We start from the raw sequence: 15,200 nt of genomic DNA, 5'->3' as shown, positions 1-15,200 counted from the left end.
TTCCGAACCACACAGTGATGCAGCTGCTGAGGATGCTCTCGATGGCGCCTCGGTAAAAAGTGTACATGATGGGTGTGGGGGCTCCCGCTCTCTTCAGTTTGCGGAGGAAGTAGAGGCGCTGCTGGGCTTTCTTGGCGATGGACGTGATGTTGTTGCTCCAGGCTGTGGTATCCAGGGCTGGGGACACAATCTCAGAGTAAGGGTGGGCTATAAATGACCAAGGTGAGGAGAAACCTCTTCATCTGGAGGCTGGTGGATCTTCAGAGTTCTCAACCCCAGAGTTCTCTGGAGACTCAGTCACTGAGTTCATTCAAAACAGTGTAGGAACGAACTGCAGATGCTGTTTCAAATCGAAGATAGTTACAAAATGCTGGAGTAACTCAGCGAGCAGGCAGCATCTCTGGAGAGAAGGAATGGGTGATGTTTGGGGTCGAGACCCTTCTTCAGACTGATGTCAGGGGAGTGGGCTGTACAGAGATAGGATGTAGTCGGAGACAGTAAGACCGGTGGGTGCTCTGGAAAGGGGGAGGGGATAGAGAGGGAGAAAGCAAGGGCTACTTGAAGTTAGAGAAGTAAATGTTCATAGCGCTGGGATGTAAGCTCACTCTGACAATGGAGGATGCCCAGGACAGAAAGGTCAGTGTGGGAATGGGAGGGGGAGTTAGAGTGTTGAGCAACCGGGAGATCAGGGAGGTTTAGGTGGACTGGGCAGAGGTGTTCAGCGTAACGATTGCCGAGCCTGCGCTTGGTCTCACCGATATACAGGAGTCCACACCTGGAACAGGGGAAACAGTAAATGGTGTTAAGTTAGGAAGAGGGGATGTTCAACGAGATCTGGGTGTCCTAGTGCATCAGTCACTGAAAGGAAGCATGCAGGTACAGCAGGCAGTGAAGAAAGCCAATGGAATGTTGGCCTTCATAACAAGAGTTGAGTATAGGAGCAAAGAGGTCCTTCTACTGTTGTACCGGGCCCAGGTGAGATCGCACCTGGAGTACTGTGTGCCGTTTTGGTCTCCAAATTTGAGGAAGGATATTCTTGCTATTGAGGGCGTGCAGCGTAGGTTCACTAGGTTAATTCCCGGAATGGCGGGACTGTCGTATGTTGAAAGGGTGGAGCAATTAGGCTTGTATACACTGGAATTTAGAAGGATGAGGGGGGATCTTATTGAAACATATAAGATAATTAGGGGATTGGACACATTAGAGGCAGGAAACATGTTCCCAATGTTGGGGGAGTCCAGAACAAGGGGCCACAGTTTAAGAATAAGGGGTAGGCCATTTAGAACGGAGATGAGGAAGAACTTTTTCAGTCAGAGAGTGGTGAAGGTGTGGAATTCTCTGCCTCAGAAGGCAGTGGAGGCCAGTTCGTTGGATGCTTTCAAGAGAGAGCTGGATAGAGCTCTAAAGGATAGCGGAGTGAGGGGGTATGGGGAGAAGGCAGGAACGGGGTACTGATTGAGAGTGATCAGCCATGATCGCTTTGAATGGCGGTGCTGGCTCGAAGGGCTGAATGGCCTACTCCTGCACCTATTGTCTATTGAGGTTGGAGGAGGTGCAAGTGAACCTCTGATACAGTAGATGAGGTTGGAGGAGGTGCAAGTGAACCTCTTGGACCATCTCCGACATCTCCCTACTGTTTCTATATCTCACCGTCTCCATCACAAGAGACAGACTATCGACTTACATCTAGAACAAACCTACTGACTCCCATAGCTTCTTATGTAAGAAAGATCTGCAGATGCTGGTTTAAATCGAAGGTAGACACAAAATGCTGGAGTAACTCAGCGGGTCAGGCAGCACCTCGGGAGAGAAGGAATGGGTGACTTTTCGGGTCGAGACCCTTCTTGAGACTGATGTCAGGGGAGGGGGTGGGACAAAGTTAGAATGTAGTCGGAGACAGTAGTCGGAGTTGAATGTAGTCGGAGACATCACGCTGATAAATCCCCAGGGCCTGATGGTCTGCATCCCAGGGTCCTTAAGGAGGTGGCGCTAGAAGTTGTGGACGCATTGGTGATCATTTTCCAATGTTCTATAGATTCAGGATCAGTTCCGGTGGATTGGGGGGTAGCTAATGTTGTCCCACTTTTCAAGAAAGGAGGGAGAGAGAAAACGGGAAATTATAGAACAGTTAGTCTGACATCAGTGGTGGGGAAGATGCTGGAGTCAATTATTAAAGACAAAATTGCAGAGCATTTGGATAGCAGTAACAGGATCATTCCAAGTCACCATGGATTTACGAAGGGAAAATCATGCTTGACTAATCTTCTGGAATTTTTTGTGGATGTAACTAGGAAAATTGACCGGGGAGAGCCAGTGGATGTAGTGTACCTCGACTTTCAGAAAGCCTTCGACAAGGTCCCACATAGGAGATTAGTGGGCAAAATGAGAGCACATGGTATTGGAGGTAGGGTACTGACATGGATAGAAAATTGGTTGGCAGACAGAAAGCAAAGAGTGGGGATAAATGGGTTCCTTTCAGAATGGAAGGCTGTGACAAGTGGGGTACTGCAAGGCTCAGTGCTGGGACCGCAGCTATTTACAATATACATTAATGACTTGGATGAAGGGATTAAAAGTAACATTAACAAATTTGTAGATGACACAAAGCTGGGTGGCAGTGTGAACTGTGAGGAAGATGCTATGAGGTTGCAGGATGACTCAGACAGATTGTGTGAGTGGGCGGATCCATGGCAGATGCAGTTTAATGTGGATAAATGTGAGGTTATCCACTTTGGTGGTAAGAATAGGAAGGCAGAATATTATCTGAATGGTTTCAAGTTAGGAAAAGGGGACGTACAACGAGATCTGGGTGTCCTAGTGCATCAGTCACTGAAAGGAAGCATGCAGGTACAGCAGGCAGTGAAGAAAGCCAATGGAATGTTGGCCTTCATAACAAGAGGAGTTGAGTATAGGAACAAAGAGGTCCTTTTGCCGTTATACAGGGCCCTAGTGAGACCGCACCTGGAGTACTGTGTGCAGTTGTAGTCTCCAAATTCAAGGAAGGATATTCTTGCTATTGAGGGCGTGCAGCGTAGGTTCTTTAGGTTAATTCCCGGAATGGCGGGACTGTCGTATGTTGAAAGACTAGGCTTGTATACACTGGAATTTAGATGCGACTAGGCTTGTATATACTGGAATTTAGAAGGATGAGAGGGGATCTTATTGAAACATATAAGATTATTAAGGGATTGGACACGTTAGAGCCAGGAAACATGTTCCCAATGTTGGGGGAGTCCAGAACAAGGGGCTACAGTTTAAGAATAAGGTGTGGGCCATTTAGAACGGAGATGAGGAAAATCTTTTTCAGTCAGAGTGTTGTAAATCTGTGGAATTCTCTGCCTCAGAAGGCAGTGGAGGCCAATTCTTTGGATGCTTTCAAGAGAGAGCTAGATAGAGCTCTTAAAGATAGCGGAGTCAGGGGGTATGGGGAGAAGGCAGGAACGGGGTACTGATTGAGAATGATCAGCCATGAACACATTGAATGGTGGTGCTGACTCGAAGGGCCGAATGGCCTATTCCTGCACCTATTGTCTTTTGTCTATTGTCTAAGTTGGAGAAGTCAATGTTCATACCGCTGGGGTGTAAACTACCCAAGCAAAATATGAGGTGCTGTTCCCCCAATTTGTTCTGAACCTCACTCTGACAACGGAGGAGGCCCAGGACAGAAAGGTCACATTGGGAATGGGACAGATGCAGTGTAATGTAGATAAATGTGAGGTTATCCACTTTGGCGGCAAAAATAAGGAGGCAGATTATTATCTCAATGGTGTCAGGTTAGGTAAGTGGGAACTGCAGCGAGACCTGGGTGTCCTTGTACACCAGTCACTGAAAGTAAACGTGCAGGTACAGCCGGCAGTGAAGAAATCTAATGGCATGTTGGCAATCATAACAAGAGGATTTGAGTAAAGGAGCATAGGGCCCTGGTAAGACCCCATCTGGAGTATTGTGTGCAGTTTTGGTCTCCTAATTTGAGGAATGACATCCTTGCTATTGAGGCAGTGCAGCGTAGGTTCACCAGGTTAATCCCTGGGATGGAGGGACTGTCATATGTAATTTAGTGACTGATATAAGCAAGACTTGCACAAGGGGTGCATCCCTGTTGAGGGAAGTGCCCTGTGAGAAAAGTGCGAGTCTTTGGCTTCGAGTCTTCGGCGAGGAGGCTGAGGTGAGGAGATTACGCTTGTTTTTGAGCCTGAATTGTTTTTTGACACTAAAGTAATGGCGGATAAGTTGGTGCAGTGTGTTTCCTGCTGGAGCTTCTGGGAGCTACACCTGCAAGAACTGTGTCCAGGTGCAGCTCCTGAATAGACGTGTGGCGGAGTTGGAAAAGCAGCTGCATGACCTCAAGGCCATCCGGGAATGCGAGTTTCCTGGACATGTCCTACTGCGAGGCTGTCACGCCAAGGGTCCAGGTCGAGCGAAGGTGGGAGACTGTTTCAGGGGGGAGCGAACGTGGACTACAGGAGACCCCGGTCGGTGGCTGACAAGGGAAGTCAAGGACAGCATAAAAATAAAAGAGAAGAAGTACAACAAAGCAAAGAAGAGTGGGAAGCCAGAGGATTGGGACTCTTTTAAAGAGCAACAGCAGATGACTAAGAAGGCAATACGGGGAGAAAAGATGAGGTACGAGGGTAAACTAGACAATGATATAAAGGAGGATAGTAAAAGCTTTTTTAGGTATGTAAAGAGGAAAAAAATAGTCAAGGCAAATGTGGGTCCCTTGAAGACAGAAGCGGGGGAATTTATTATGGGGAACAAGGAAATGGCAGACGAGTTGAACCGGTACTTTGGATCTGTCTTCACTAAGGAAGATACAAGCAATCTCCCAGATGTTCTAGTGGCCAGAGATCCTAGGGTGATGGAGGAACTGAAGGAAATCCACATTAGGCAGGAAATGGTATTGGGTAGACTCATGGGACTGAAGGCTGATAAATCCCCAGGGCCTGATGGTCTGCATCCCAGAGTACTTAAGGAGGTGGCTCTAGAAATTGTGGACGCATTGGTGATCATTTTCCAATGTTCTATAGATTCAGGATCATTTCCTGTGGATTGGAGGGTAGCTAATGTTGTCCCACTTTTTAAGAAAGGAGAGAGAAAGAAAACGGGTAATTATAGACCAGTTAGTCTGACATCAGTTGTGGGGAAGATGCTGGAGTCAATCATAAAAGACGAAATTGCGGAGCATTTGGATAGTAGTAACAGGATCGTTCCGAGTCAGCATGGATTTACGAAGGGGAAATCATGCTTGACTAATCTTCTGGAATTCTTTGAGGATGTAACTAGGAAAATTGACCGGGGAGAGCCGGTGGATGTGGTGTACCTTGACTTTCAGAAAGCCTTTGACAAGGTTCCACATTGGAGATTAGTGGGCAAATTTAGAGCACATGGTATTGGAGGTAGGGTACTGACATGGATAGAAAATTGGTTGACAGACAGAAAGCAAAGAGTGGGGATAAATGGGTCCCTTTCAGAATGGCAGGCAGTAACTAGTGGGGTACCGCAAGGCTCGGTGCTGGGACCGCAGCAATTTACAATATACACATTAATGACTTGTTAATGAAGTTTTATCCTACAAATTGAGAGGGAGAAGGGAAAATCGGAAGTGTCAGTATTACAGTATAGCAAAGGGGATTACAGAGGCATAAGGCAGGAGCTGGCCAGAATTGACTGGAAGGAGGCCCTAGCAGGGAAGACGGTGGAACAGCAATGACAGGTATTCCTGGGAATAATGCAGAAGTTGCAGGATCAATTTATCCCAAAGAGTAGGAAAGATTCTAAGGGGAGTAAGAGGCTCCCGTGGCTGACAAGGGATGTCAAGGACAGCATAAAAATAAAAGAGAAGAAGTATAACATAGCAAAGAAGAGTGGGAAGCCAGAGGATTGGGACTCTTTTAAAGAGCAACAGAAGATGACTAAAAAGGCCATACGGGGAGAAAAGTTGAGGTATGAGGGTAAACTAGCCAATAATATAAAGGCGGATAGTAAAAGCTTTTTTAGGTATGTGAAGAGGAAAAAAATAATCAAGGCATCCCTTGAAGACAGAAGCAGGGGAATTTATTATGTGGAACAAGGAAATGGCAGACGAGTTGAACCGGTACTTTGGATCTGTCTTCAATTATAAAAGACGAAATTGCAGAGCATTTGGATAGCAGTAACAGGATCGTTCCGAGTCAGCATGGATTTATGAAGGGGAAATCATGCTTGACTAATCTACTGGAACTTTTTGAGGATGTAACTAGGAAAATTGACAGGGGAGAGCCAGTTAATGTGCTGTATCTCAACTTTCAGAAAGCCTTCGACAAGGTCCCACATAGGAGATTGGTGGGCAAATTTAGAGCACATGGTTTTGGAGGTAGGGTACTGACATGGATAGAAAATTGGTTGATAGACAGAAAGCAAAGTGTGGGGATAAATGGGTCCCTTTCAGAAAGGCAGGCAGTAACTAGTGGGGTACCGCAAGGCTCGGTGCTGGGACCGCAGCAATTTACAATATACACATTAATGACTTGTTAATGAAGTTTTATCCTACAAATTGAGAGGGAGAAGGGAAAATCGGAAGTGTCAGTATTACAGTATAGCAAAGGGGATTACAGAGGCATAAGGCAGGAGCTGGCCAGAATTGACTGGAAGGAGGCCCTAGCAGGGAAGACGGTGGAACAGCAATGACAGGTATTCCTGGGAATAATGCAGAAGTTGCAGGATCAATTTATCCCAAAGAGTAGGAAAGATTCTAAGGGGAGTAAGAGGCTCCCGTGGCTGACAAGGGATGTCAAGGACAGCATAAAAATAAAAGAGAAGAAGTATAACATAGCAAAGAAGAGTGGGAAGCCAGAGGATTGGGACTCTTTTAAAGAGCAACAGAAGATGACTAAAAAGGCCATACGGGGAGAAAAGTTGAGGTATGAGGGTAAACTAGCCAATAATATAAAGGCGGATAGTAAAAGCTTTTTTAGGTATGTGAAGAGGAAAAAAATAATCAAGGCATCCCTTGAAGACAGAAGCAGGGGAATTTATTATGTGGAACAAGGAAATGGCAGACGAGTTGAACCGGTACTTTGGATCTGTCTTCAATTATAAAAGACGAAATTGCAGAGCATTTGGATAGCAGTAACAGGATCGTTCCGAGTCAGCATGGATTTATGAAGGGGAAATCATGCTTGACTAATCTACTGGAACTTTTTGAGGATGTAACTAGGAAAATTGACAGGGGAGAGCCAGTTAATGTGCTGTATCTCAACTTTCAGAAAGCCTTCGACAAGGTCCCACATAGGAGATTGGTGGGCAAATTTAGAGCACATGGTTTTGGAGGTAGGGTACTGACATGGATAGAAAATTGGTTGATAGACAGAAAGCAAAGTGTGGGGATAAATGGGTCCCTTTCAGAAAGGCAGGCATTGACCAGTGGGGTACCGCAAGGCTCGGTGCTGGGACCGCAGCTATTTACAATATACATCAATTACTTGGATGAAGGGATTAAAAGTACCATTAGCAAATTTGCAGATGATACAAAGCTGGGTGGCAGTGTGAACTGTGAGGAAGATGCTATGAGGTTGCAGGGTGACTTGGACAGGTTGTGTGAGTGGGCGGATGCATGGCAGATGCAGTTTAATGTGGATACGTGTGAGGTTATCCACTTTGGTGGTAAGAATAGGAAGGCAGAGTATTATCTGAATGGTGTCAAGTTAGGAAAAGGGGATGTACAACGAGATCTGGGTGTCCTAGTGCATCAGTCACTGAAAGGAAGCATGCAGGTACAGCAGGCAGTGAAGAAAGCCAATGGAATGTTGGCCTTCATAACAAGAGGAGTTGAGTGTCCGAGCAAAGAGGTCCTTCTGCAGTTGTACAGGGCCCTAATGAGACCTCACCTGGAGTACCGTGTGCAGTTTTGGACTCCAAATTTGAGGAAGGATATTCTTGCTATTGAGGGCTTGCAGCGTAAGTTTACTAGGTTAATTCCCGGAATGGCTGGACTGTCATATGTTGAAAGACTGGAGCGACTAGGCTTGTATACACTGGAATTTAGAAGGATGAGAGGAGATCTTATCGAAATGTATAAGATTATTATGGGGTTGGACATGTTAGAGGCAGGAAACATGTTCCCAATGTTGGCGGAGTCCAGAACAAGGGGCCACAGTTTAAGAATAAGGGGTAGGCCATTTAGAACTGAGATGAGGAAAAACTTTTTCAGTCAGACAGTTGTGAATCTGTGGAATTCTCTACCTCAGAAGGCAGTGGAGGCCAATTCTCTGAATGCATTCAAGAGAGAGCTAGATAGAGCTGTTAAGGATAGCAGAGTCAGGGGGTATGGGGAGAAGACAGGAATGGGGTACTGATTGAGAATGATCTGCCATGATCACATTGAATGGTGTTGCTGGCTCGAAGGGCCGAATGGCCTCCTCCTGCACCTATTGTCTATTGTCTCGACACAAAATGTCACCCATTCCTTCTCTCCAGAGAAGCTGCCTGTCCTGCTGAGTTACTTCAGCATTTAGTGTCTATCTTCATTCAAAACAGTGATTTACAACAGCAGTACGGATTACATACTAATAATTATTTTAGATATTTACAACTTAGAGATTATGTAAAACTACACATGCAAGAATATAAATCTAGAGGTCCAGAAACTCTTGATGTATGCCTGAATCGACATTATAATTCAAATAAATTAATATCCTTTATTTATAATACTCTCCTAGATACTGACATTCCGTCATCAGAATCATATAGACGAGCATGGGAGGACGAATTGAACCAACTCATAATGCAAGATATATGGGATGAAAGTTTACAACACATGTTCATTAAATACTAGACATTCCTTAATACAATTTAAAATAATACATAGACTACATTATTCGAAGACTAAATTAAATAGGATTTTTCCTAGTATCTCTCCAATTTGTGATAAATGTCAATTTCAAGAAGCTAATTTAACTCATATTTTTGTAACGCATAAAAATGCAAAATTTCTGATTGGATATTTTAAAAATAGTTTCTAAAGTTATCGATAAGCAATTGGATATGGATCCAAAATTAATAATATTAGGATTATCAGAACATATTACAAACTTTACAACAAGTTAGGTACATTTTCTTGATTACAGTTTAATAACTGCAAAAAAATTAATACTTAAATTTTGGAAAAAAACAATAACCCCCACATTTAAAATGTGGATTACGGAAATGACAGAGACCTTGCATTTGGAAAAAATAAGATTTGCCTTAATTGACAAACCTGATTTATTTTTTAAAATATGGTCTCCATTTATTGAATTTTTAGAAAAGTAAATGGGTTTGACACAGGACTAAAATAAACATTTTATTTTAAATTAAAAGTTGAAACTTGAGTTTAGGGTTGGATGTACAACTGTGGTTATTGTCTCCCGGATCTACCCCCTTCAATTTCTATAGTTATAACTTTTTTTTAATTCTCTCTTCCCAATAGTTTATAGTTTTTTTTTTCTTTCTTCTTTATTTTTATTTTCTCTGTTTAAAAATTGAAGCTATGTAAGAACTTTGTAACAAATTTGTCTTTTATTTCTATCTGTACATATACTTTTCAAAAAAAAAAAAAAAAAAAAAAAGTGATTGATTGAATCCAACAGGCCACGGGAACTAAGTGTGCAGCAGTGGTGAGTGAGGTGAACCTGGAAGAGAGGATCTGGAGAGACGGATTAATAAATATATCTGACCCAGCTCCCGGAGACCAGCAGCAGAGCTGGAGGGGATGTCACGGATCAGACAGTGATGCCTGGCAGTGGTGGCAGCTACATGGTGAGTAGCAAATGTGGATAGTTCTATCTCTGCTTCCTACCATCATTCACTGATGTGAGAGTAAAGGTTGGGGTGATACATTGTAACAGGTAGAATTGAGAGGAAGAAGGTGGTTAGTGTAACCAGCACTCTAAATGAAAGTGAGTGACAAAGGGCTTAGTCCAAGATGTCCAATGGTCAATATGTGGGGAATCATAAATTCCCAGTTCCCTGTTGGCCATGTGTGCAGGAGGGATGACCCACTTCAGCTCCTGACTGGATGCATTGGCCATTTGAAGTCATAGATTCATCGAGCTGTATGACACGGAACAGGCCATTTGGATGAATTCCACCATGTTGCCCAACAAAGCTCGTCCCTCTTGCCTGCTCCTCACTGATATCCCTCCAAATCTTTCCTATCCATGTACCTGTCCCAGTATCTTTGAAATGTTGTAATTGTACCTGCCTGCACTTCCCCCCGAACAGCTCGACCCATAAATCACCATCCTGTGTGCAAATAATACCCCACAAATCCCTTTTCAAATCTTTCCCCTCTCACCTTTGACCTGTGCCCTCTAGTTTTAGAGTCCCCTATCCTGGTAAAAAAGACTGGATGTTTACCTTATCTGTGCCACCCCTCAGCCTCATGCACTCCAGGGTAAACAGGCCCAGCCTATCCAGCCTCTATCTAGCACAGTATTTGTGGATATCACAAATCTCCTGAGGTGCTGCCTGACCAGCTGAGTTACTCCAGCATTTTGTGATACCTTCGTTCACCAACCGCCACAACAGATCCATGGCTGATGCCATCTGCCTGGCCCAACACTAACCCATGCTGACCAAGAATAGAACTATGGCCACTGGTCCCAAAGTGCTTCCCTGAGACATCTCCATCACTTGCCCTGCCCTATTTCACAAGAGTAGATCAAGCTTGGCTCTCTCCATAGCAGGTCATCTATGCAGTACATGAATACAGTTCCTGAACACTCTTCATTTCCACCCATCGATGACCTTAACACTTTGGTAGTCCTAGTCTGTATTAAGAAAGTTAAAATTTCCTAATATGACCAGTGTGCTGTTTATACAACTCTCCACAATCTCCTGCCATATTTTTGTTCCTCTAATTCCTGTTGCTTATTTGGAGGCCTATAGAACGGCTTCAACGAGATGATCATCTCCTCCTGATTTCTCAGCTTCCCCCATAAACCGGGTTGTACAGGAGTCCCTCATGGCCATCCTTGTCTCAAACAGATGCACCATGCTGCTTATTGCATGGGTGTGGTCTCTCAAATGGGGAAAACACACCTGTGGCACATTTGTAGTGTCTCTCCAAACCTTCCTATCAATGTACCTGTCTAAATATCTTCAAATATTGTTATCCTCGAGAGGGAAGGTGAGCAGCCGGAAGTAGTTGTGCATGTAAGCACAAATGAGGTGGGTAAGAAGAGGTAGGAGGTTCTGCAACGTGAGTACAGAGAACCAGGCAGGAGGCTGAACAGCTGGACTTCTAAGGTGGTTATCTCCGTGTTGCTTCCAGTACCCCGTGCTAGTGAGCGTAGGAACAGGGAGATAGGGGATCTGAATGTGTGGCTGAGGAGTTGGTGCTGGGGCCGGGGTTTAGATTCCTAGATCAGTGGAATCTCTTCTGGGACAGGGGTGACCTGTACAAAAGGGATGGGTTGCACCTCAATTGGAAGGGGACTGACATTCTGGCAGGCAGGTTTGCTACTGCTACACGGGTGTGTTTAAACTAAACTGGGGGGATGGAGTCAACAACGTGGAAGCATATGTGTGCAGCTAACGGGAAAGAGAGTGTTGGAAAAGTCACATTTAAACTCTCAGGGCAGGGGAATGATTCTAAGTCATGTGGTTTCTGTGAAAAGCAAAGGGTGTGGTTGGGGTCGGGTGAAACTGAAAGCACTGAAGCTCTCAGTAAAACAAGGCACATTCTGGGCAGAGGTCACACTGAGTACCTTCAAGATTGTAATCTCTGCATTGCTTCTGGTCTCACATGCTCCTGAATATAGGAATATAGAATTGTAAATCTGTGGAATTCTCTGCCGAGTTGTAAATCTGTGGAATTCTCTGCCTGGGAAGGCAATGGAGGCCAATTCTCTGAATGCATTCAAGAGAGAGAGATAGATGGAGCTCTTAAGGATAGCAGAGTCAGGGGGTATGGGGAGAAGGCAGGAACGGGGTACTGATTGAGAATGATCAGCCATGATCACATTGAATGGTGGTGCTGGCTCGAAGGGCCGAATGGCCTCCTCCTGCACCTGTTGTCTTTAGGCCAGATGAATGTGTGGCCAAAGGGGTGGTGGAGGAGGGAGGGCTTTGGATGCTGGGACATGGACATTTGTGGAGTGGGTGCAGCCTCTACTAGCAGGTCAGTTTGCACTTGAATGGGGCAAGGTCCAATATCCTCGCTGGCAGTTTTACTCCTGTTGTTTGGAAGGTTTAAAACTAATTTGGTCGGGGAAATGGGACTTAGACTAGATGTGCGATTGAGGGTAAGTTTCAGTCAAATGTAGAAATATCCCCCACTCCATCCCCCCTGAACCCCCCCTTAAAACTCCCCAAAACCTCTCCTTCATTGGTCTAGCACCCTCCCCCCCCCCCACTCACTCTCCCCTCCTCTGCACCCCTCGCCCCTCCCCCCACTCCCCCTCCAACCCCCCCCCCCCACTCCCCCTCCAACCCACCCCCACTCCCCTCCCCACCCCCCACCCCCCCCTCTCCCCACTGATCCACACCATCCCATTCGTACCCGTTATGTTCTGTGTAAGTACAGGGGCTCCTCAGCTTCCAATGGGGTTCCGTTCCGAGGAACCCATCGGACACCGAATGTATTGTAAGTGGAGATACATTGAAAACGCACGATCGCATCTCCGGAAGCGAGCGGCGGCGGCTGCGGGTCCCTGCCGTCTGCACCATCGCAAAGGTGAACTATCCCACGTCAAACCATCGTAACCCACCTCCGATCACACGATCTCGCCGCTCCCACTCTACCTGTCCATCCTTCTATACCTCCGTCGTGCCAATCCCACAGCTGTTGCCGGTCTCCGACCCCTCTCTTGGCCTTACCTCTCACCAGAGTAGTGTCTGTGGCTCCGATCACACGATCTCACCGCCCACACTCTGCCAGAAATAACATTGGAAGGAGAGTGAACTGAACACCAGAGACAGCACTGAATAAGTGTAACGCAGACCAATAGACAGCAAAACGCACAGTGACTGATTACCAGCTCCTTCCTTCAGTGTCCCGGACAGGTGAGTGGCTGCTTCAGGTTGTCAGTGTGACCAGTGCCCACGTTGTGCCTTGGTTTTATTGAGCTTCAGTGTTTTCAGTTTCACCCCAACCACATCCTTGGCTTTTCACAGAAACCATGTGACTCTTTTCCGTAACAAGGAGAGGCTGGGGATTTATTCATGGATCATTGGAGGCTGAAGCGTCACTTTACAGAAGTTAATAAAACCATGAGTGGCAAAGATAAGGTGGATGTTCACAGTCTTTGGATGGATGCACCCATTCCAAAGTCTCCATATCTTTCCTGTAATGGGACGATCAGAACTGCTCGCGATACTCCAAATATAGCCTGACCAAAGTCCTCTAAAACGGCATTATAACTTGCCGACTCTTACACACAATGCCCCAACCTATTAGAGCAGGCACACCATAGACTGAGGATAAAGATGTCATTGATACGAGTTGTTGCAGGATGGTCATGCCAAGGATGCAGGCAGTTTCAGGCAGAGAGTACCAGGAATGGGAGTAGGCAGTGCAGGTCCTCTGTAGCCACCCCCTTGACAACAGGTATGGCCTTTGGATACTGTTGGTGGAGATCACCAGTCAGGGCAGTGCAGCAGCAGCAGTCAGGTGTGTGGTGTTCAGCCTGGCTCTGACACACAGTGGGGAAGGATGAAGGGATGAGGTCCTGCAGAATGAATACAGGGAGTTTGGCAAAAGGTTAAAAAGCAGGAGCACAAAGATAGTGGTGGTGGCTCGTGGTAGCCACCAATAGCATGGTTGTGCAGTCTTTAGACTTGCACAAAAACCTATGGACGGGAGAGATGAAGGTGGAGAGGTTGTTACACACGAGCAACCCCACTCTCGGGCCGCAGGAGGTGGATTCCAGTGGCACGTTTAGACGTTACGGCTGGAAACTCCCTTGGCTGCACTGGATGGCCATGTCTTCTTCGTGCTTTGAAATGCCCTTTGCACTCCACAGTGCGTTGCTGAGCCGCCCTCTCGGCTGTTGAACCCTCCAGTGGATTTCCTCCACCCAATTTGCCAGCACAGACCTTGCATGCTGGGCTGAGCAAGTCCATGAACTCACTGAGGGTCTGAGACCCGTCAGTTACCCTCGTGTGGTTTAGCACGTCAGCTGAAGCAGTTTTCCAGGGTGTGGCCATTGCCGCATGCTAACAGCTTCTTGGAGCCACAGGTGAGAGCTGGGTGCCAGATGGGGACCAAAGGTGGATAAACTACCCTCAAAGCACCACGACATGACCCCCATCAGAGTTGCTACCCCTCCCTGAACACTCCCACAGAGAGAGTAATCTCCGCATTACTCCCAATGCCACATGCTGGTGAAGGTAGCAAGGGGAAGTTAAGGGCCTGTCCCACTTAGGCGATTTTAAGGTGACTGCTGGCGACTAGGCTGTCGCCGACAGTTCGCGGGCATGATCGTGAGGAGTCTTCCAAAAATCATAGTGGATCTCGGCGCGTCGCTGAGAAATTATCCGGTTTGAAATTTCTTGGCGACAGCTGGCTTGTCGGCAGGTATTACTGCTTATTGCTAGTTGCTAACGCTAACAGCTGCCCGGCTACCTCCTCTGCCTGCACGTCCTCAGCTCCCTATTAACCCTCAGGCTGCTCAGCTTCCTCGGTCCTCATAGGCCTTGCTCTGGATCAGCCTGTTGTGCCTGCTGTGACGTTTTGATCTCTCCGGGCTCTATGCTCTTCGCTCCTGCCTGGCATGGCACTGAAGTACTTCGCTGCGAGGCTGCTCCAGCTCAACAACCACTCCACTCCGCCATGCATCTCTGCCATCATCAACCACGGACTTCTACGACGACCCAGATACATCCACAGAGGCTCCGGTCACAAGTTTGTCTACTCCCAGACCGGTCACTCCATCCCTGCACTCTGGTCAGCTGATCGGACTTCCACTCGTCCATTACGTCATCACAATAACGCACACGAGCGTGCCCCCTGTCTACAAGCCCTGGCTAAATCACCCGTGTCCATCCACACCACACAAAGCAACATGAAGCTCACTCTGTTAAATATCCGGTCCCTCAACAATAAAAGCCACATTCTGAATGACTTCATCCTGGAAAATAAACTGGACTTCCTCTGTCTGACAGAAACCTGGCAACAACCTCTGGATTACCTCCCACTCAACCTCACTACACCCAACGGATACTCCTACATCAATAAACCA

The 15,200-nt window shown here is 46.4% G+C and overlaps 2 protein-coding genes across 2 annotated transcripts in view; one reads left to right on the top strand and one right to left on the bottom strand.

Annotated features, from left to right (window-relative positions):
* The window catches only part of LOC144598278 (uncharacterized), a 67,627-nt gene extending 54,544 nt beyond the window's left edge, over positions 1 to 13,083 (bottom strand). The window contains 1 exon segment of the mRNA XM_078408234.1: positions 12,983 to 13,083. The gene's annotated coding sequence lies outside the window, so the exon portion shown is untranslated.
* LOC144595043 (interferon-induced very large GTPase 1-like) overlaps positions 1 to 15,200 on the top strand; it is a 271,628-nt gene that overhangs the window by 92,181 nt on the left and 164,247 nt on the right. The gene's annotated exons all lie outside the window — the stretch shown is intronic.

Source organism: Rhinoraja longicauda, chromosome 1, assembly GCF_053455715.1.
Source record: "Rhinoraja longicauda isolate Sanriku21f chromosome 1, sRhiLon1.1, whole genome shotgun sequence".
NCBI classification, from domain to species: domain Eukaryota; kingdom Metazoa; phylum Chordata; class Chondrichthyes; order Rajiformes; family Arhynchobatidae; genus Rhinoraja; species Rhinoraja longicauda.
This window is presented reverse-complemented; position numbering and strand designations above follow the sequence as displayed.